The sequence below is a fragment of the Symphalangus syndactylus genome, chromosome 8, assembly GCF_028878055.3.
Source record: "Symphalangus syndactylus isolate Jambi chromosome 8, NHGRI_mSymSyn1-v2.1_pri, whole genome shotgun sequence".
Lineage (NCBI taxonomy): Eukaryota > Metazoa > Chordata > Mammalia > Primates > Hylobatidae > Symphalangus > Symphalangus syndactylus.
Genome location: NC_072430.2, coordinates 55,292,782 through 55,313,808, shown reverse-complemented (window position 1 = coordinate 55,313,808; position 21,027 = coordinate 55,292,782). Strand labels below are relative to the sequence as shown.

General features: G+C 39.0%; 1 protein-coding gene across 4 annotated transcripts in view; it reads left to right on the top strand.

Annotated features, from left to right (window-relative positions):
* The window catches only part of SYT16 (synaptotagmin 16), a 307,169-nt gene that overhangs the window by 101,477 nt on the left and 184,665 nt on the right, over positions 1 to 21,027 (top strand). The window contains exon 1 of one of the 4 annotated variants that reach the window (XM_063645530.1): positions 13,064 to 13,110. The exons of the other annotated variants lie outside the window; for them this stretch is intronic. The gene's annotated coding sequence lies outside the window, so the exon portion shown is untranslated. Of the gene's footprint in view, positions 1 to 13,063; positions 13,111 to 21,027 lie in introns of those variants that run through there. 4 annotated transcript variants of the gene reach the window in all.

The following is a 21,027-nucleotide window of genomic DNA, read 5'->3' as shown; positions in this document are numbered from 1 at the left end:
TGTTGAACAATTTCTTGCCTGTTGACTGACTTGCAGGTAGCACTTTGAATTTACACACTTGAATTTTTATGACTAAAATTTTTAAGGCATTTCCTCAGACAAATCTTTTTTATCCTATGGACAAGTATCTCCTAGGATTCCAACTAGGTAACTAGGTTACCCTGAGATGGTTGCAGAGGTTGAATTTTCAAGGACTGGCCATAGACTAGATCCTAACTAGGTTTGAAGATCTGCTATCAGAACCAGGCACTTTCTGAAATAGTTTACAGCCCTTACCTTTACTAGAAATTCAGCCCTGATTTAGGTAGTTTTAAGTATTTTCGGTCTAAAGTAATAGTTTGGCCAATTTGGAGGGGCATTCACATTCTTACAGTTCTGGCTTATATCACACCAGAGTTGGAAAAGCAGGTGCTGTCCCAAGCCCTTCCTCATTCAGCAAGGCAATTGTTGTTTTCTGTTGAAAAATGTACAAAAGAAGATGCCAGTGGATTTGCATCATTGAAATGAAAGAGCCAAGGCAGATGAAAAAGAGGCTCAGAGGAGCTATGTCCTATGTGTTTAAGAAAAAGCTGAACACCACAGCGGCTTAAAAAATTGAAAGCATTAAAATCAATATCTAAGAGGTTCATTTAACCATAACAAAAACACCTTAGCAACAGACTTTTTTATAGTGCTTTGCAAAGGAAGTGGGGCTCTCTGAGCTGTGATTGGCCACTTGGTGCAGTGAACCTGTGAAAAAGAACTCAATGTTCCATTGAACTGGAAGCAAATTATGGTTGCCAAGGGAACCAGCTCCTCTGCACCTCTCAGGTGAAAGGATGTTTGATCTTTAAAATAACAGAAACGGGTTTGCATGAGGAATATTATCTGCATGGTGCAAAAAGTGCAGTTAGGGGGAAACAAATGTATTATTGCTGTAATTTACCAAATGATTATAGCGGCAGATAATTGTTGGGAAGGCATTTGGTATGTACCTTACAAGACAGGCTGGCAAAAATTCAATTGCAAATTTATTAGTGTCATGTATATTTTCAAGATGATTATGAGAGTGATGTGTCTTTAAGTTTTAATGCCATTTTATAATGAATTTTGATTACCAGTTACTATTTGACACTACTTCTCTGGGTACATGTCCCATGCTGGGGGACTAAGAATTTATCAAACCTTACCTCTAATTTGAAAAGACTTTGCTAAGCACTGAGAAACAGAATTATGCATGAAAAAGGGGGAATATGTGGGCTTCTTTAAAAAATCAGAGGATAGGATAGGATTACTAAATTCATTTTCATTTTGCTTACTGCTGTTGCACTGACAGCGTTTCACACAAATGTGACATTGTGTGTACTTATGACCAATGAGTCATTTGTTGGGTATGATTTCAAAAGAGTCGATTTGTATTATCCTATGTTTGGAAGCTCTTTGAATTATTGAGCTAAGGCGTTTATGGCCTTTATGTTTGCTGTCTAGCAAAGAGTGTTGAATAATGAACTACATTTTTAATCAAAGATTTCCTTTTACTCTAATCCTTTATTTCCCATTGGGCCTAACCTGATTTATTGTGTTGAGTGCTCTACGAGGAGTCTGTGTAACCTTAGTGTTCTCCTGAGAGAAGATGTATATTGACTCAGGAAGTAGCAAAGAAAATAATAGTTTTGACTCCTGGAAGTACTTAAGTTTTAGGCTATGAGTCCATTTATCTATCCATTCATCTCTCCATCAAACATATCATTCCCCCACATACAAAGCACTAAAGGAGCTACAAAGATAAAGATGATCTAGTCCCCATCACTGTAATCTCCTGATAGGAACAGACAGAAACAGAATGAACTAAAGCTACAAAAGAGCCCCAGGAAAAGTGCCAGGGATGTGGTAGGCATTCAAGAATGAATGAATGAATAAAGATATAAAGTGGGATAGAAACATGAGGTACAGAGTGATGGGTCATGAATTCTATTAGAGAATCTGGAGTCTTGGTCCTTCTTCATTTCATCCAGATTTTGCTCAACGTGACATTCCTTAGACATCTTCCCTTCTCCATATCCCTACCTACCCTGTGGACAGCTCAAATATGTTTTTATCCCCTTGCCTAGCCACGTTTTTCTTCTTAGCATTTTGTCACGATGTGCAGATATACCATATATTTGTTTATTAATTTGTCTATTTCTGCCATTAGAATGTGTGCTCATGAGTATAGGGATTTTGTCCAGCATGCGGCTGTGTGCCTAGAGCTGTAGTGCCCAGAACATAGCATATGCTCCACCCAATATTTGTTGAAAGGATGAATGAATGATGGGTTCTGGAAATATAGTTTGCTACCATGGAAACCTGAGGACTACTTTATACGTTAAAGACTATAGTCTATAGACTGGAGGGGATTGGTGGCTGACCAAAAAATTAAAAAATATTGTTTTTCTTTTTACATCTTTAAAGATTGCCCTTAAGAAAAAATTAATATCATGTAAGACATTAGGAGTAAGGCAGCATAGAATGCTAATGCATACTGATAGGTGATGTACAATTATTGTCTTTTCTATATTTTGAAGTTGAACAATTTCCCATTGGTGGAAATGAAAGAAAATATCCTCTGCTGTTATGATTATGGACACTGGACTGTATTTACACTAGTTTTTGCCTCAACTAAAAATGATAGAAGAAAATAAGATCATCCTTCTTTGTGTGTGTGTGTGTGTGTGTCTTTGTCAAATAAAACTTAATAAAGTTACAGGGACGAACTTGCATATGAATTTTGAAAATACACCAGGCAAGATGGATCTTCATAAGAAAAAGGCTCATTCAATTTAAAAGCCTGGGCCCAAACTTGGATTTTTCCAACATAGCCTTGTCTGCAAACTTTCTTCTTGCAGTGTGAAGGAAAATAATCCACACACTATTAGAGAAGATCCAGATTTACTGGCCAGTCTCACATTTTGAAGCAGGTCTTGGAATTATAAAATGGTTTTCAGATAGAATGCAAGTCATCTTTAGTATTTAAGCAACGTTGCATTTTGATAGCAACCAGTCCTGAAAAAAAATGCATTCAAATGGATGAAATTACTGGGATTTCTCAGGGTAGCCTCTCCTATTTTCCCTATTCTGTGAGCCCCTTTTGGAACATTAAAAGGATGTTGACATCTTTGAAATGGTAGAGAGAGTTATAATTTGTTCAGTTTGGGATAGCATTAATTTCTCTGTAATATTTTGTTGGATCACTTTGGAGTTGGAGAAGCTTCATGACTTCTGAAGCTCAGGACCAAGCAAAATTTCTTTGCTAGGCAAAACTCCAACTGGAAGGAAAATCTTGGTTCTCTGAACTCCAATGAGGCACAGATGACACACTATTTTTTGCTGTTTTGGTGAAGCAAAAGCTCCACATGTTGTGGCTGAATCATGCTGTCTATATGAAGGGATCTCATTCAGTCCCATGCACACTATTTTAGCATACTCTTAGGACTCTCTATTTTTATCTCCAGTGTTGACCTGAAATCCAGACTCATTTATCCAATCAGCATTTTCACTTAAGTGTCCAGTAGGCCTCTCTAATTGAGCATGTTCAGGACAGACTCCCTACCATCAGATTCCTCCATACCACCTGTTCCTCCTCCAGTGTTCCCCAGTTGTGTAAAGTGGCACCATCTGTTGGCTGAGGCCAAAAACCTTGGGGTTATCTTTGACTCATTTTCTTCATGCTTTATATCCAGTCTATCAGTCATACCAACAAGTTGACTTGGGTTTCTCCTCAAAAATATATCCACATCCATTGCTTTTACCCAGTTATAAGCCACCATTATCCTTCTCTTGAGCTCCTGAGGCAGGCTCCTAAGTAATTTCCCTTCTTACAGCCTTGCCCCTTTTAGCCTGTTCTCCGGACAGCAGCAAACTGAGACTTTTATGCTGTTAATCAGGCCTTGTTACACTCTGGCTTAAAACCCTCCACTGGTTTCCAATTATACCTAGAATCAGATCCAAATTCTTACCATGGCCCATAGGTTGTACATGATCTGGTCCAGCCTCATCTCCTCCAACTCTTCCCTTATCTACTGTGCTCCTAATCACATAGTCTAGAACAATAGCCCCTATCACTCTCCATGCCTCAACCCACTCATTTTTTTCATGGATTTGTAGTTTGAGGTGCCAATAAATGATACCCCTCTTTTTCTGTCATGTTCTGAATTTCATAAACAGGATAATGAGGATAGCCGGACGGTCAACAAAATATATCTGCCTTTTTTTGGGTGGTAAAGTGGTTAGATGAACATGGCTTTAGATTTTTGGCCAAGAAGGATATAGCAGTGATGGCAACAAAGACCCTGTTCTCAAGATACTTATGTTTGAAGAAGATTGAATTTTTTTTTAAAACAGCGCACACATACATATAATTCATGTAATATGTAATACAGATATATGCATACATAACATAGCCATGAACTAGAAACATAATATAAAATTCCCTACTGCCAGAAATTCTTTGAATTTATAGACATTGCATTTTTGAAACATTGAATTGAACTATAGGAACAAGTTTAGGACAACTTTTTTTTGGAGAAATAAAAAACCCACTTGAAATCATTTGAGAATGAGGAGTTAATTCTTCATTGTTTTCTTTTTTGAACGTGTGTGTGTTTACATACATTTATTAGGTATACCTTTTTACTTCTCAACATATACCATGATGGACAATTGTTTTTGAACAGATTTCTACTCTAAAGGAAATACGTATCTATATGAAGTTCACTGCTGGGAAAATTACTCCTGTGTGTTGGCGTCCAGTATGACTATGCTTTGTCAATTGATCTTTCTATGGTCAGAAATCTCCAGACATCTGGAAATGCTGAAGAACCCATTTGAAGGTTGCTTCTACTTAGAAGACCTTTACATTAAAGCATGGATTATTAATCCTTTCCCTGCTGACATCAGTGCATCAGTGATATAGTCTTTGCCAAAGATGATCTCATGGGTTTGAGGACAAAAGAAATAGTACAACATGAATTCAACCTACATCTTGGAGCGTTCTTGTGTTCCTTGATACAGTGTTTTCTGTCTGTCAAGGTGAAAGACATACTTTGATTCTTTGCTGTTGCGTGTCTTTAAGCATTTTTTTTCAGGACTGGTTGCTATCAAAATGCAACGTTGCTTAAATACTAAAGATGACTTGCATTCTATTTGAAAACCATTTTATAATTCCAAATCAATAACTTCAACCTTCTTATTGAAATTTAGCTTTGAGCAGATTTTCTTTTGTGGAGCAAAATTTGGATTTCAATCTTTGTTCAGGAAATATCCATTAATTTTTTTCATAAAAAATGAGTGAGAAACATAACTTTTTATAAGGCTGCTTTTATATTCTGCCTAGGTGAAGAAAATAAATTTCCATTTCACAAATGCATTGTATGTGCAATCTTTTGTGTTTCTGTGTGCTCATATTACTCCATGGAGAGCTTATATTAGATTCTCAGAGGGCTTTTTCCCCTGAGATTTATTTTTTTTATTGATGAGTAATAGTTGCAAATATTTATGGGATACAGGTGATATTTTGATACATGCATACTGTGTATAATGATGAAATCGGGGTAATTCGTATATCACCTCAAACATTTATCATTTCTTTGTGTTAAGAACCTTCCAAATCTTCTCTTCTAGCTATTTTGAACTGTGCAAAAAATTATTGATAACTATAGTCACCCTGCTGTGCTATCGAACAGTAGAACCTATTCCTTTTATCTAGCTGTATTGGACTCATTAACCAGCCTCTCCCTATCTCCTCTCCCCCGATCCTTCCCAGCCTCTGGTAACTGCCATTCTACTCTCTACCTCCATGAGATCCACTTTTTTTCTTTTGGCTCCCACATATAAGTAAGAACATGAGATATTTGTCTTTCTGTGCCTGGCTTATTTCATTTAAGACAGTGACCTCCAGTTCCATCTAGTTGTTGAAAATGACAGGATTTCATTCTTTCTTTAACCAAATAGTATTTTATTGTGTATATATGACGCATTTTCTTTATCCATTCATCTGTTGATAGACACTTAGGTTGATTTTATATTTTGGCTATTATTAATAGTGCTGCAATAAACATGAGAACGCAGATATCTCTTCAACATACTGATTTGCTTTCTTTTGGATATATACCCAGCAGTGGGATTGCTGGATCATATGGTAGGTCTATAGTTTTTTGAAGAACCTCCATACTGAGATTCTCAGACGGGTCTGTGATCCCAACAAGTGAAGATCACTGTCTTGGAGAGTTCCATCCTTGCATGGATGTCTATTGCCTTGTTTACACAGCATCTGTTTTCCTCCTGGTAATTGTACCCTGTCTCTTTGGCCATACTTAGTACACAGCATGGGAGTCCTGTGACGAATCAAATCAATGGCCTATTCATCCTCTGGGCCACGGGGATTGACTGGTTCACAGACAAGTAAATAAGCCTAGTGGTCCAATAAGAGCCAGTTCAAAGATGTTTTTAGGGGAGCATATTGAGGAAGGAAGCTATCTTCTACTAGACTTGGAGCTATGATCATAGAAGCCTAGTTACCCCTTAAGGGGAAACATTCCCAACCAAAATGTAAAGCCAGTGCAATTGAAAGCAGAGTCAAGAGGTCAAGGAGGGCAGCTTCTTGATATTGTTTGAGTTTCTGGATTTGATTATATCTGATTTTAAGTTGTGTGAAACCACTTTTTTTTGCTTAAAGGTACTTGAGTTGGACTTTTTTTTGTCACTTGCAAATGAGAGTCAGAACAAGGCTGTTCTAATTATAAATAAACACAGAACTATAAACTATAGGTTAAGTATCCCTTATCTGAAATGTTTGGGAGCAGAGTGTTTTGGCTTTTGGCTTTTGGAATATTTGCATATACATAATGAGATATTTTGGGGATGGGACACAAGTCTAAACATGAAGTTCATTTATGTTTCATATATACCTTATACACATAATCTGAAGGTAGTCTTAAACAATATTTTAAATGCTTTTGTGCATGAAACGAAGTTTGTGTATATGGAACAATCAGAAAGCAAGGGTGTCACTATCTCAGTCACCCATGTGGTGTCCTGTCGGTATTCAAAGAGTTTTGAATTTTGGAGCACTTCAGATTTTTGAATTAGAGATGCTCAACCTGCATAAGGAATCATAAGGTATGGAACTTTTAGTTTTAGTAACCAAAGCTTTGGCAGGAAGGCATTTTCAAATTGATGTATATTGCTGGCCACTATTAACATTATCAACGAAGGTCAAGTTTGTTGTTCTGTTTTAAACAACTTTTGTCTCATTATCCAGTGTCCTGATTAGAAGGACCCACAGATCTAAGTAATTAATTATATGGGGGGAAATATGGCAGCCTGGAACCAAAGCATCCCCCCAGAGCATCCATGGGGCTAGGAGCCATAAACTGTAGCATGGCTGACCTAAAGCCAACAGGTGGTGATGGCTGCAAACACCTGGAAGAAAAGAGGGGAAATACAGAAGATGGGGGATAAAGGAAAAATAAAGCCAAATGTCCAGTGATGAGGGGACTGAGGGAATAAATGATGGTGTATTCTTACGTTGAAAATACTTAGTAGCCTGTAAGGATTATATTTTAAATGTTTATATTCATGGAAAGATTCATAATATATTGCCTGGCAAGAAAAGCATGATGTTTTATAAGAGTATGATTCCACTTTTAAAAATAAAATACATGAATATGTATAAATATTAATATAACATTCTCAAAGATAGCTCTGAAAATACAAAAAAAATAGTTATCTCTGGGGGGTGGGGTGAGGAATCATGGTTGATTTACCTTCTTTTTCTTGTTTGTGTTCTGATTTTTCTACAATGAATATGAATTACTTGTGTGGAAAAACAGAAGCAGAAGGTACCTCCTGAAAGAGAAAATTATTAGTGTTGCGAGCATGTAGGCAAGGCATTGCTAGGTGTCAGGGAAATGTAGAGGAGAGAATCAGGAGCTAGAAAAACATTTTTATAACTTTTGGAAATCATGTAAGACTAAACCCAACACATGGGGAGGATTCATAGAAGAGACAGGTCCTGGGGTGCAGTCTTAAAGGTTCCTGACTCTTTTTTAACCTGCCTTTGGCAGTAGCTTCCAATTCAATTCATTAGGTAGTTGTTTCTCCAACAGGGATATATTTTAACTTTGCTGCAATACATGTGTTCCATTATTAGACCTCATAAAAATGTGATAGAAATATGTCGCTAGGCACAAGATCAGGTAAACAGTAGACACTGTTCCCTACCCTGTCCCATTTTCCTAAGACAGATCATCATCTGTCCTCTGCATGAAATGCAACAGCCTCCTAGTTGGGTTTTCTGCTTCTAGTGTTTTACCTCTTAAAGACATTGTGCTAGTTTCTTTTTGCTGATGTAACAAATTACCACAAACTTAGTGGTGCAAATGTATACAAATTTATTATCATGCAGTTTGTGGTTCAAAAGTTCGAGACTCATCTCCCTGGGATAAAATCAAGATGTCAGCAGAATGGCACTTATTTCTGGAGGCTCTAGGAGAGAATCAGTTTTCTTGCCATTTCTGGCTTCTAGAGGCTGCCCACCTTCCTTGGCTCATGGCCTCTTCCTCCATCTTCAAAGTCAGCAGTAGTGGGTTGAGTTCTCATGTTGCCATTTCTCTGGTCCTTTTTATCTGATTCCCTCTCCCAGTTTTAAGAACCCTTGTGATTCCACTGGACCCATCTGGATAATTCAGTATAATTTCCCTATTTTAAGGTCATCTGATTAGCAACCTTAATTCCATCTGCACTCTTCCCCTTTGCCATGTAATCTCTCATATCCACAGGTTCCAGGGATTAGGACATAGACATAGAAGAGAAAGGGCATTATTTTGCTTCCCATAGGCATCATCCAGATAGCTGCTAGAAAAAGCTATCTGATATGCACACTTGGCCAGAACTCTGTCGTGGTGAAAACCTCCTCAAGCCTCTGAGATGATTTAGTCATCTCAAATCCTTGATACACAGTTTATCACCCTCTGTTTTTCTTATATCTCAGTTTTCATCTCCCCACTGCCTCTCAATTTATGCTCAGAAAGTTTTGAACTGCTGGAGATTTCTGCATGCTCCAGGCCCCCCGACATACACACATTGCTGTTTCACACGCCTGTGCCTTTGCTGATGCTGGTCCTTTGGCCTCTTATTCATCTGGTTACCATAAACCTGTTTTTCCTCCTACCTTGTTGGTTGCTTCCTCCACCCTTTTATTTTCCTTTGCTGTTTCCCTTCTTGTCCTGAATTCTAAGTGTTTCCACTGTTAAGAACTTGGTTTTTTAAAATTTATTTTACTTTAAGTTCTGGGATACATGTGCAAAACATGCAGGTTTGTTAATAGGTATACATGTGCAATGGTGGTTTGCTGCACCTCACCTATCAAGCTGTCATCTAGGTTTTAAGACCCACATGCATTAGGTATTTGTCCTAATGCTGTCCCTCCCCTTGTCCCCCACCCCCCAACAGGCCCCGGTGTGTGACGAAGAACTTGGTTTTAACCTTTCTGTCTGTCCTTTCTCTCTTCTTAGATGATCTCATCCATTTCCATGACTACAACCACTCAATGATTCTCAAATTTATATCTCTAGGTCTAGGCCTGTCTCTAGAAACATTTACTGGGGTGTCCCGTCAGCACTGTAGATGCAGACTTCCTCCTGATTTCTCTCACTCCCAAGTTGTTGAGTTCATTCATTTGTTGAATGAATATTTATTGTTCTATTCAGCCATACAAACAGTTGACTTATTGATTATTTACTGGATGTGTCAGACTCTCTTTTAAGCTTTAATCTTTATAACACCCTCATGAATTAGATGCTATTCTTGTTTCCATTTTACAGGTGAAGAAATTGAGGCCCAGAAAGTTTAAGCAGTAGCATGCCTAGATTAAAGAGCAGTAAGTGGTAGAACCAGGATGTGACCCTTTACAGTCTGACTCCAGATGCTCATAACTACTAGGTTAAGCAACTAAAGAGCCTCAGGCTTCAGTAAACTCTCCTCAGACCTCCAGGCTGTTGGAGGAAACCCTTCCCTGTGTCCCCCAGTCCTCTGTGCTCACTTCCAGCTTGGTAGTTTACATGTAATGATTAAACTTAGATTTGTCTCTTGCCTCCCTTTGAAGAATATGCACTGACTCCTTCATCTTCGTTCCCTCAGCATCTAGCACAGAACCTGGCACAGTAAGCCTTGAAAAACAGAGCTTGACTGAATAAATGCTCCAGTTTTGCTTAATTATTGTTATATAACTCATATTCCTGCAGCAGTGGGTTCTTTTAGAACCTTCTCCTCCTGCCCGAGGTGTCACTTTGCCTCTTGAATCAGGTCTAACTCCATTGCTCCTTATTGCAAAGGCCGTGAGCCACTTCCTCATCCTGACAGCACCTGAAATTATCCTTCCAGGAGCCTTCTGTTACTAATCATAAGCAAGGGGACCATTTTCCCAGCCTCAGTCTCTGTAGCAGGAAACTTCAGTGTTTCTGTTACATTCATAACCTTTGCTCTGGAGGCAGTGTCGATGTTTAATTTCATGTCTGCCCTATCTATGTATTCATTCTCAGTTCTTTCCTTAGAGGTCTGTATTCCATATTGACTGTTGTCACCTTGGGTTGTGAGCTGCTGCTCTGAGCCCTGGTAGCTTTGTTGACTTAGAGTAAGGGGCTCAAGAGCCACAGAAGGACCATTTTGTTTGGCCTCTTCTGTTTCAACATTGTCTAACTCAAGCCAGCTATACTGCTAGTTGTCATTAGTCACAGGGAGAACCCAGCAAGAGAGAGTGGACAGGTAGCAGGCTGTCACCTATGGGGCAACCACCTCAAAGCACATGTCCTATAGGAAGTAGGATGAAAGAGCCAGTAATAGTGCAGTGATTAAGAGAAAGGACTTTGCAGCAGACAGACCTGGTTTCAAGTCATAGCTTCAATAAAATACTAGCTGTTTTACCCTAAGCAAGTACTTCTATGAGCTTTTTCCCTGGCTTTAAAGTAGGCCCAGGGTTCTTATGTCTAAAATGAGAGTATCTGGCACATGTTTAATTGTCAATGCTACAGTCTCAAAAGAAAGAACATACTTAGGGTTCAACTTAGTGCCTTGTGTAAAGAGAAAAGAAATGCTTTATAAGCAGCGTGGTGATTCCTCAAAGAGCTAAACAGTACTACCATTCCACCTAGCAATCCTATTACTGGGTATATACCCAAAGAAATATAAATCATTCTACCATAAAGTCACATGCACATGTCTGTTCATTGCAGCACTATTTGCAATAGTAAAGACATGGAATCAACCTAAATGCCCACCAGTGGCAGATTGGATAAAGAAAATGTGGTCCATATACATCATGGAATACTATGCAGCCATAAAAAGAATGAGATCATGTCCTTTGCAGGAACATGGATGGAGCTGGAATCCATTATCCTTAGCAAATTAACCCAGGAACAGAAAACCAAACACTGCATCTTCTCACTTATAAGTGGGAGCTAAATAATGAGAACTCTTGGACACAAAGAGGGGAACAACAGGTACTGGAGCCCACTTGAGGGTAGAGAGTAGGTGGAGGGAAAAAATCAGAAAAAAATAACTATTGGGTACTAGGCTTAGTACTTGAGTGATGAAATAATCTGTACAACAAACCCCTGTGACTTGCATTTACCTACCTTGAATTTACAAACTTGTACATGTACCCCTGAACCTAAAATTAAAGTTAAAAAAAAAAAAGAAATGGTTTATAAATTTGCATGGGTAGCAATGAAACTAGTGTTACAAAGAAGTGGACTATTTGTAGGCCAGGCGTGGTAGCTCATGCCTGTAATCCCACCACTTTGGGAGGCCAAGGCGGGCCGATCACAAGGTCAGGAGTTCAAGACAAGCCTGGCCAACATGGTGAAACCCTATCTCCACTAAAAATACAAAAAAATATCTGGGTGCAGTGGCAGGAGCTTGTAATCCCAGCTACTCAGGAGGCTGAGGCAGGAGAATCGCTTGAACCCGGGAGGTGGAGGTTGCAGTGAGCCAAGATCTCGCCATTGCACTCCAGCCTGGGCAGCAGGGCAAGACTACATCTCAAAAAAGAGAAAAAAATGAAGTGGGCCTATTCGTGTACTATTCTTTCTACTCATTACGGCAGGCTGGAAGAGAATGGCCCTTATGAATATTGTGTAGAAAATTATTAAGGCAACAAAAGAATATTCCAATTATTTGGGCTACAAATTATGGAACTATGGCACCAAACTCATTCATAAGAAGTATATCAATACAACTTAACAACTCTCTCTCTCTCTCTACCTTGTTTAGCAGAATTATTCTTTACTTTCTTATTATGTAAAATGGCAATGATGAAGACTACCTAATATAAATAGTGTATAGATTAAATAAATTCACTGTATCAGTTAGGACTAAATTCAGCCATGTGGCTTGACTTGCACTGTTCTTGGTGATAAATTGTATTGATTTCTACTGCTTGGTTTGTTACAGAATCAAGCAACCATTCCAGGAACCCCAAACCTCTCTTCCCCAAATCTCTTATTTCCTGACCTCACCACTAGATGACAATCGCTTCCTGTGTTTTGGCCAGTGAGCGAGAGGAAACATTTCAAGCTGTTTGTTTTACAGTTGTTTCCAAATAGGTGCCCTAGTAATATCTGGAGGGAAACTTTATTTATAGCCTCTAAACATCCTACTGAAGTTATTGGGACGTAGTACAGTTAAATGTCTGTGCCAGACAAATGGAAATGAATTTTGAGTTTAAGGGTTTGACTGTTACAACTTAATTATCTAGTATTTGGTTTTTTTTAAAAAAAATTCTTGAAAATCATGCCGTCATGTCTTTATAAAGATTCAAAACCAACATATTATTAATAGGAATTTGACCTCCCTTCAAAACCATGTTGACAAAAATGATTATAAGACTACATTCTTCATTAAGATCACAATTAATGTATTTTGTGACTGCTGTCAGTCTTTTTTGTTTGCAGAAATGAATAGTTTCCCTTAAAAGGTAAATCTCAGGCGAAGTTAATACAAAGTGCTATACAAGAAAGATTACAGTCTATGCTGAATCAGGATGAAAGGAAGGGGATATGGAGACACTGAAATTATTTTGACATAAAAGTTGAATTGGTGAGTCTTGCATAGTAGACAGTCCCTTTAAATGACTGTTTTTGATGACCTTGGTTATGCCCAGCACTGTGCTGGGGGCATGGAGAGATACAAAAGGTGGGGTTAAATTGGGTGAAGTTTATTTATTGAGATTATTAAACCAAATCACCCCAGAGCCCCGAATGATTTGCAGGTCTGTGAGATTATTGGAGGGTATATGAGACCTCGGAGCCAAGATAATCCCTGGGTGTCAGCACATTATGATATGTAAGGTTTAGAGTTGTCTTTCAGATGAAATTGTTAAGCAAGGCTTGGAAACTTCATTGCAGTTTAACCAGAGAGTAGAAGTGTTTGTAGCAGCAGCAGCAATTTAGGAGGTAAACAACTAGTGTGTTATGAATTCAGAACGAGGGTGTATTTCCTTTTCATTATTGAATCAATCACCTGAATGAAATCTTGGTTTGAGTATCTAACCCTCAAAATTCTGTATAAAAACCTTTGATGACAATCTAGTTAGTGCTGTTGGCTACATATTGCACCAACTTGTGCTTCTTTTTTTCTCATACTACCATGTTTTTCTTTCCGTGTATGAAACCCTCTTGCTTATGAGAGACCTAGCAGAAATATTCCTCAGTTTCTTATTATGTAAAATGGCAATGATGAACAGTACCTAATAGAAATAGTGTATGGATTAGATAAATTTGCTGTATCGGTTAGGACTAAATTCGGCCACAAGTGACAGACAGCCCCAAATTATGGTGCCTTTAACCAGTTAGTTTATTTCTCTGTCATGTAAGCAAAGTTCATGGGCACTTGAGTTTTGGGTGATTGTGTTAGCTTCTTGATCCTTAGGGACCCAGGCTGCTTCTGTCTCATTGCTTCACCATCTTTAACACATCTCAAAGTTGCCTATAAAATGTACACTTGCATCTCATTTGCCAATCCTTAGTTACATGGTTTCATCCAGTTGTTAGAGGTGCTGGGAAGCGCCCTCTCGATTTGGCACAGCCATTGGCCTAGCTAAGGTTGTTCTATTCCTAAGGAAGAAGGACAGAATAAACACTGGGGGGCAGTCTCTGGCATGGTAACCTAGCATAGATTCTGATGGTAAGACGCTCTTTGATTGCTTTTTCAATTCTCTTCCTTCCCTCTTGCCTTTCTTTCAGCTATTTACACCTGGGATGGGTCTTTATGCTGAGATTGGAAAATGTTAAGCCTGAAAAGAGAGCTTTTTGGCAGTAAGAAAGGAATTCCTGTGGCCAGTTTTAGTTAATTTGTGACTGTAGAAGAAAATCTTGGCATAGATTAGTATCAAATCATGTGTTGTGCAAAGAGTGTCCAACGTGGACACAAAATGGTGTATTAGCATTTGCTTTTAAGTAGCTAATTATATTCTTAGCATTAAAATGTGGAAAACAAATACTTTTCAAGATTACTTCAGAAACTACTTAGCATTGCTTAGTCTTATTGTAATTAATGTACAAAAAAGGGGGTTTCTTCTCTAAGATTTTTAGAAATGCATACACAGTTTTCCTTGTACAGAGAACATGTGTACAGAGAACATGTGTTCTCTTATGAAAATTTCATGGTTAGGCTTTATTTTGACCATGTTTCACGTTTTGGCCTTATTTTCTTCTAACATCTTACGATGCAATGATTACGTTCCTCTCCCTTTTCACCTAAATTGAATAAATCGGAATCTCTTACCTTGAAGGTGAGAGAGCATTCCTGGAAGAATTATCTGAAAGCCGTGTGTGGGGCCTACACATGACTGGTGGTATTTTTCCCTCAAGGAAAAGGTGGAGATTTCACAAGAATGTAAAAGCCAAAGGAAAACTTGGAAAATCTAGGACCAGGGTCATGGTTCAGATTGTGTAAGACCACTGTGTAAACTCTGTGAAGGCAGGGACTTCTTCTGCCTTAATCCTGGCTGTATGTCTGGATTATGCTTGGTACATGACATGCTGTCAATAACAATATATGGTCTAAATGAGTAAATGGTCACCAGGAATGGTGAGTGCTATGACTTAGCAGCATATGTGTAGGCGATATCGGGGTTTCATAGACTGAGAACTCAATAGAAGTCAAGTTGTGACTTCCAAAAAATCTAGACATTAGATGCTAGAAGGAATTTGCTTTCTTGGGGCTAAAAATAAGGTTTACTCAGCCCAAATTAATACAAAGAGTCAAAGTTAAAGTATGTGCTCTGTCTGGTTGAAACTCATGGGAAACGGTGTTTAGTTTTTATTGCCACCCCATATGAAGGACATAGACAAACAGACATTTGAATATAGTTTAGTCTGGATTCTTACATCTTCTTTGCAACACCCTTAGCTAGTGAGAGTTCAGACTCTGTATGGGGGATGAGTGATGGGGGAACTCACTTCAAGGCATGCTCTTTCATTTTCCAGAACATTCTGCTTCTGTGCTTTGGGAAGAAACTCATATGACCAGGAGAATAAGAGTGTAAAAATCATGTCTAATTAAGGTCAGTTGGAAGGACAGCACCTTCGACTCTTTAAAGACCTATAATGTGAAAGAGATACTGTTTTTCTGTATTGGCCTCGTGGGAGAATTGGACTGAGGCAGTGGCCAGATATTACCTCTGAAGTGGAAATTCTTAACTTGGACTTTGAGGACCTCAAAGGGCTTTTTAGGTGAATTTTAAGGGGACATGAATACATTCTATGAATATATTTACACAATTTCGTTTGTGTGTCCCCTCCCCCTCACCCCCCACCCTGCCAGTAGAGGGTTCAGGGCTTTCAATTTCAGAGGGTGTCCTTAGCTCCAGAGATAAAAACTACTATTGTGGGGTCTTCCATAACTCTGAGTTTCTATGCTTTTTAAAAATATATAAAAATAAAATACTAGTTTTCTTTTTTACTTAGGTGAAATAGACTAATTAGTAATCCCGTAACAAAGACTCAGCTGTAATTATAGGACTCCTCCTGTATGAAAACAGGAATGTTAAAAATCTGTTACAACTCAGCGACAGTGGTCCTACATCCCACATAACTTCACCTTTTTAGTTGTCACAGAGTAGCAGCCCAGCTATTGCCTCTGGCTTCACAGTTTTACCTATGCAAAAGCAGTGATTTTTAGCTTCTGTGACCCTCTTGGTTTTAAATTCCAGGAAGCAGGACTTCATCTCAGCCTGAGGCTCTATAAAGCTATTCAGTGAAAAAATGAGTGATGAATACTTGGGAAGTAATGTATTTTTATTCCAGGTTACGATATTCACAGGAGACTAGGCATTTTGTCTTCATCCGCGTCCCAGCTGTGATCCTGCACTGGCTTTTTATTGTAGGAGCTTTAGGCACAAATAAGAGAAAGCACTTTTTTTATTAACCAAAATATTTATGGCCAGAGTCTGAGTTTAGTCAGGGCAGCAAATTACATCTGTTCCCTAAAGGGAGTAATTACTTACAGTTTGATAGCAAATGAATAATAATTTGCAGCAAATTTATCAGGATGATAATTTTTTTTCCATAAAGACAGAACTAATCATGCCATTGAACAGGTGGTTATGTGTTTTTTAAAAAATGATTAAATTATTAAGGCAGAAGGTTGTAATGGCTATCATGGTGAGTCAGACCAGTTTCTCTACCTCCCCGTTAGCAAACATTCCTTGGGTGAGTCTCACACTCAAGTAAGCAGCTGGCTTTCCTTTACCCCTGCTGGGTGGGAACTGCAGTTTTGCACAGTTGGGGTACGTATTATTAACTCCAAGGAGAGCAAGAAGTCATTATGACTTAGAGTTAGAAAAAAGTTAATAACCTAGTGTCAGAAGGGGAGGTGGAGGTGCTTTTCCAGGAAGTACTAGGTAGCCTCAATTGAATCAACTTTCTCAAGGAAATATCATGCCTGGTTTAACTTGCTTTACAGTCGTGAAAGTTCCAGAGAGCTGGGTAAGTTGGTTGTTCTGAACAATCCTCAGGCCAACTTTGGTGTTCTGAGGGAAGGGGCTAGTTTACTTTGAAAATAGTATAAGAACTGTAATAGGTGTAAGTTTGATATTTAACCTATTTGTTTTCTCTTAAATTGAGACTCCTGTTGTTGCATATTCAAACCCCTTATGGATCTGTATCATACGGATCACCTGAGCGTTATAGATCTGTGTCATACAGTTCACCTGAGCGTTATAGAAAATGGAGGGGTTGAAAGGCGGAGCTAGACAGAGGCTAGAGGTGGGAAGGAGGGGAAGGGATGTTGACTGGAGCTGCAGTGGAATTGATTTGCTTTGTCCTCCTAAGAGATAGGAATGGACATCGGGGGCACTTACTTAAAGAAAGCAGGTGCTAGAAATCTGTTTGCTGAGGAACAATTGGCAGGAAAAAAGGACATAACTGAAATTTTGCTGTCTTGTGCTTGTTTTCAGCTTTTAACATAGTCTTGACCTTGGCATATGTGTCTTTGAGCTAAGTGAGCCTATGTGAAGCTTCCTTTTTGTGTGTCTGAATACCTAGTTCAGAGAGGGTGTGTAGAAGGATTAGTGATCTCTAGTCACCAGAAATCCCATGGCAACATGATCTGACATTCACCTGATAATTTTATACCTAGGTGAGAAGCCCAGTCTTCTGAGATTGGCAGAAACAGGCAGTGGCAATTACATTTTGTTCTCATTTGCAGAGCTTGCTTCTTTGCTATTAGAGGGGCTTAAGTCTGTAGATATCGGCTACTCTTCTTTTCACAAGCACACCGGAGGCGTCTGGTTATTTTTTAAATAACCTGGGTTAAGAACTGAGAGCATTACTTCCTTTTGAGGCTAGGGCATAACACACAGCTTGTTATCAGGAACACGATAATGAGGATAAGTACATAAATATGGATAAAAGCACGTCCCAAAGCACCATCTCCTGCAGGAAGAAAGGTGATTTAGTAGGCACAAGCCTGACACTTCTTGTGTGCATAGTCATTAGTGACAACCTGTGTGTGCAGGGGAAAATTCACTTTGTACCATGGAGCAAGAACATTGCTAAATATCTATGAAAAATCCTCATGCTAAACACGTTTCTGCTGGTTCACCTCTTCAGCTCTGGCTTAGTTCGGTTTTTCTCTCCATTCTGAGGCCCAAAGGAAGAGTGATCCAGGGATTACTAGTAAAGACAGTTCAGGCTGTTTTTATGTAGTCAGTTCATCTAGCTATGCTCAGTGCATCTCTGTAGCAGCTGATGGAGCAGCTTCCGTGAAATTTGTTGGTCAAGCCTGCTCACTAACCCCCCAGGTTTGGCCAACTACCAAACCCCTGTTGGAGTCGCTGGAGGTTTGAGTCGTTTGAATTTTATGAAATACAATTCTAGGTGTTTATAAAGTTTCACACAGAGAGATGGACAGGAACAGAGAAAAGTGTTTATGTTGTTTGTAGGGGAGGATGCGTACAAGTCAGGTGAAGAGGAGAGATTCACAAAAGTATGTGTAAGTGATATTGACCTGGCGGTCGTGCCTAGCAACACCCCCCTGCCTCTCTCTGGATTTTAAATGTTTCAGGGAAGAATACTTGTTTAAGCAGTAGTTGGGCAAAACCAAAATTGATAAAACTTTTTTCTTTTGCCTTTGATCCCTGAATTTACAGTGAAAGCGTGTCTGAAATATCTTAGGTGTTTGTTTCTACTGCATCGCTGGGGCATTGATGTCTGGAGAATGTGTTGTGAGAAGCTGAGTTTGGGTAATCAAATTGGTTTTCTTATTTTTCTCTGTGCATGTTTCTAAAAGGGTAATATCATAGCAAAGGAGTTTCAAAATTTGTTATCAGTGTGATTGAAAACTTTTGATGGCTTAAATATGGTTTTAAGTGTTGCTCAATTGCCTTTTTTTTAAAACTGAAAGAGTGGGTAAGACTGCTGAAATGGAGTGTAGCCTTTGCATAATAACATAGTTCACTAGGTCAATTTGTATATAAGGCAGTTACATGGTGTGGTTAAATTACAGAAGTACTTTAAAACTATGGAAACATAAGGCACTTTTCCCTATGGCTTTAATTGAACAAGGAAGGGGCCAGCTTGCTTAATCCACCTTGAGAATAATCCTTCCTGACCCATGTGGTGCTCACATCTTATCTAGGGCTTCTAAACCTGTGGATGCTGAGTACAAGATGCTTATATTCATAAAGGCAAGCTTTTCTGTTCTTTCCATGTGATTCATACTAGAGCAGATGGCTTGATCTTCTCCTATCTCTCACTTTATCCATGAGTTTTATGCCGCTGTCTCCTATTTCTTTTTCTCTAGCCAGACCTCCCTCCAGACCACCTGTTCGCAGAGCCATGTGTACCCAGACATCCCATGAGCACCTCCGGTTCTGCATGTGTATCACATTATCTCCCTCCCTCACCCGGTCCTTTGCATATGTCCCCGGTCTCTGTGAGTGGTCACAGCTGTCACCTGGCAGCTAGGCTGCAAGTGACTTTCCATATCTGACCACCACCAAATCCTAGAAGTTTCAACCTTAACGTCTGATGGAACTGCCTTTTCCACCCCTTCCCTTTGGCCATTGCCATCCTTCTGGCTCTCCTCTGGATCATTGTAATGATTTTTAACTGGTTCTAGTAGGCCAAATAGTGCCCCATATCCCCTAAAGATGTTCACATCCTAATCCCCAGGACCTGTGAATATGTTAGGTTACATGACAATGGGTAATTAAGGTTGCTAATCAACTGGCCTTTAAATAGGGAAAGCATGCTGGGTTGTCCAGGTGGGACCAATATAATTACAAGAGGCTATGCAAGTGGAAGAGGGAAGCAGACAAAGAGGTCAGAGTAATGCAATATAAGAACTCCACTAGCTGTTGCTGCTGGGTTTGAACATGGAGAAAGGGACCATGAGCCAAGGAATTTGAGCCACTTGTAGAGGCAGGAAAAGATAAGGAAATGGATTCTCTTTTAGTGCTTCCAGAACGGAATGCCACCCTCTTCACACCTTGCTCTTAGCCTGGTGAGACCCATTTTGGACTTCTGACCTACAGAACTGTAAGAAAATAAATGTGTACTCTTTTAAGCTACTAAGTTTGTGATAATTTGCTACAGCAGCAATAGAAAACATACTTGTCTTCCTACCTCTGGAGTGCCCCATTCCAATGCACATGCAGATCTCATATTACTTTCTTGCCTCCAAGGCTTTCAGTGGCTCTCCTACCTCCACACTGTCTATGCAGCACCTCAACTTTGTAAATAGGAGGAAATTAGTAAATAATGAATAAATGAAAACAGCTCATTTTCCAGCACATTAGTCCAAGTCAGGATTCTTTCTTAGAGGAGAGAGATTAAAAGTCAATTTGTTATATTTTGCATATACTTTTCTGGGAACAGGATGGAGTCAACATATATTCTTTCTCTTATTTTCTTTTTTAAAAATATTGCCTTGTTTTTTAAGTTATGTGATAGCATTTTATTGTAGCCAACTTGATAAATGAAAAGAAGTCCACAATGAAGACACTCAGAGATGATTATTTTTATTATTTTGATGTATAGCTTTCTAGTTATTCATATGTCTACATCTATATTTTATGTTTTAAAACCCACTCTTCATTTAGTATAGTGGTACAAAAGTTTTTCTACAGCCCTTTTAATGGCTGCATGAAATGCCTTTGTGTGACTGTACTAAAACTTAGTGCCTGTCTCGTATTGAACTTTTAGGTTGTTTCCGTTTTTTCCCTATTGTGAACAGCCCTGCAATTAATATGTTTGCTGTATCCGTGTATACATCTAGGATCATTTCCTTAGAATAAACTCTTTAAGTGTAATAGCTGGGTCAAAGGCTCTGGAATGTTAATGGTATTTGATATGTATTAGAAAACTGCCCTCAAGGAAAATTGTACCAGTTCGCAGTACCACCAACAGTGTCCTTTTCTTAAGTTGACCTTCCTGCTCTTGGATCTTTTGAATTAATGGGAAGACTAGAGAGCTTGACATCAAAGGTGACTCTGATGACTTTGATGGATGG